The following is a 3,022-nucleotide window of genomic DNA, read 5'->3' as shown; positions in this document are numbered from 1 at the left end:
GATGATAAGAAAGAGTTCGTGGCATCACTTCGCTTGGAACTTCTACATTTCCCTCCAGATTAGTAACATTATGCTCTGCATCTTGTGCACCAACTTGGTTTGTTTGACTTGATAACTGGATCTGCTCCCCCTCAAGATCTGAATCACCATGGTCAAAAACTGGCATATTTTCAGCTTCTTGATCATCATTTACCTCCGACTGATTACCAGGAGCAACTTCATCATCATTTTCACCAGCATTACTAGGACCTGCTTCATCGTCATTTGAAGTTTCCCTAGGTCTTCTAGAATACTCTGCTGGAAACCTGAGCTGCGACTCATACTCTCGCAAAATATCCAGCTCATCAAAGAAATCTTCTTCTTCCTCTGATTCTTCTCTCATGTCAAACGAATCCCAAAGTTTGTCATAATGATAACGCCATGAATCACCAGGATTCTGTGGCGGCATAGTGTAACCTTGACATTCAACATTTGCTGCCTCAATAATCTGCTTGTCGCTTGGAATGAAGACACGAAGCAAAGGACTTGAATAACCCACAAAGATTCCCTCAACGCTCTTCGGACCAAACTTTCCTTTAGGCTCTATCACCGTACAGGGTGACCCAAACGGTTCTAGATACTTCAAATTCGGCTTGCGTTTATTGAGTAGCTCAAAACACGTCTTGTTGAACTTCTTTACAGTAAGAACTCTGTTGAGAGTATAGCATGCAGCAGAAACAACTTCAGCCCAGAAATTAATTGGTAACTTAGAGTCTGCAAGCATCGTTCTGGCTGTCTCGATTAGCGTCCGGTTTTTGCGTTCTGCAACTCCATTCTGCTGAGGAGTGTACGGAGCACTAAATTCATGCAGTATACCTCTTTCATCACAAAATTCTTCCATCTTACTGTTTTTGAATTCAGTACCATTATCACTGCGAATTCTACAGATCGGCCTCTGGTACAGATTCTCAATTCTTTTAAACAATGCCATCAAACTATCAAAAGTCTCATCTTTTGATTTCAAAAACATCACCCAAGAAAATCTGGAATAATCATCAGTCACGACCAAACAGTATAAATCTCCTGTTATACTCTTGACATTCACTAGACCAAACAAATCCATGTGAAGTCTTTCCAAAGGTCTTGAAACTGAATTGACTTGCTTTGAGGGATGTGACTTTTTCTTCTGTTTGCCTTTGACACAACTTATGCACTCCCCTTCCAGATGAAAACCTTTAATATTCACTCCAGTAACCAAATCGTTATGTACCAAGTGATTCATTTTCCTTAGGTGAATATGCCCCATCTTTCGGTGCCATAACCTTGACTCTTTTTCCGTTGCTCTGGACACAAAACAATGAGCCTGACCCGTGGTTGTAGTAGCAACGCTCATGTCCAACACGTACAGATCGTTGACTCTTGGTGCCCTCATGATGATCCACTCTTCAGGTATCACAAATCCCGGTTTCAAGATCAAACATTCTTTGTCGGTGAAATGAGTAGTATACATCCTGTCACAGATCTGGGAGATACTTAGCAGGTTGTTCTCCAGCTCAGCGATGTAGTTAACTCTCTCAAACGTTATAATGCCATTTGACAATGTTCCTTCACCTATGATCCTTCCTCCTTGATTACCCGCAAATCCCACATAACCACCGTTAATGCTATTCACATCATACAGCAATGCGGTCTTCCCTGTCATATGCCTTGACGCTCCACTATCCATTATCCACCTGGATACAAGTTTTGGAAGATCCTGCACATAACAAATCATCATTTAAACAACTTCAAGAAAGATGCCGATTCATGCTTCGCCAACCAGGAAGCTCCGGCAATTCAAACTGTTTAGTCAAACATCGAGTCCACCCAGGCTTCATCAGCCTTAGGTGCAACCTTGACTCTTGCAATTTGAACTTTGAAATTTTCAGCCTTGAGTGGCGGAAAATTTGCATCATAATCAACAATAATTGGCTCTTCAGCCTTTTTCTCTTCAGAATTTGAAACTTTCTTCTCAACCTTTGATTCAATTTTCGGTTTCCACACCTGTTGAGTTTCTGCAACCTTTTATAAAATTTATCATTTTGAGTTACCAATTTCTTTACGGGTTCAGTTTTTGCTTTTACGTTGTCAATTTTAACGTTTTTCTTCTCAACCACTTTCTTCTCAACATACATCGGTGCTTTACCCTTCACATCAACCTTCTTTTGTTGAACCTTCACAGCTTCAGTTCTAGGCTTCACATATGTACACTTTCGTGCAATATGACCAACCTGTTCACATCTAAAACAAGTACGAGTATCAGCTACCCGACTCGTGCCTTCAGACTGAGCCTGTGAAGCTCTCTTCTCAAAAAATTCTTTGTTCGATTTTGAAAAAAATTCTTTTTCTTCATCAGCAAGTGAACTTGAACTGTTCACAAACTTTTTCTTTTCGACAAACCTCTTGTGTGAAACATTCTTTTTCTGAAACGATTTACCCCCCTGATAACCACCCGACCAGTTGTTTCTATTATTATTATAAAAACGCGGTGGATAACCAGTTTTCTTGTTGTAAACCGTGTCTTTCTTTCGACTCAGAGTATTCACTGCTGACAACTCGACTTCAACAAGTTTGAAAACATTTGTCAATTTGTTCATGTTAACATTCTCGATCGGAAACTCTGAATCCGAAAACAGCTTATCCGATCCCGACATCTTGTACATGACAAGATCAGATTCATCATGTAAGTTGTTTTTGGTCTTTTGCTTCGGAATGTATTTGTCTAGAAAACACCCATCCTCCTCAGAAGTGTCACAATCCGATTTAAGCACTTTGTCTACCACACTTTTCACCACATCATTTTGGACACTTTCGTCATTGGAAGACGTGAACATGACATCAATATTCTCCGGAAGTTGCACTTCACTTCCTTCTTCAAGTTCAACCAACCCAGACTCTTTTTTAGTGTAATTGTGCAAAATCGGCGGTGGAACTTTGTGAAACCCTACACCGGTACCATCTGAAAACACATCCTCGCCAGCTTTGTTATTTCCTATAGGTTTAG

This window comes from Helianthus annuus, chromosome 15 (genome assembly GCF_002127325.2).
Source record: "Helianthus annuus cultivar XRQ/B chromosome 15, HanXRQr2.0-SUNRISE, whole genome shotgun sequence".
In the NCBI taxonomy this organism is placed as follows: domain Eukaryota; kingdom Viridiplantae; phylum Streptophyta; class Magnoliopsida; order Asterales; family Asteraceae; genus Helianthus; species Helianthus annuus.
Note: the sequence above shows the minus strand (reverse complement) of the source record.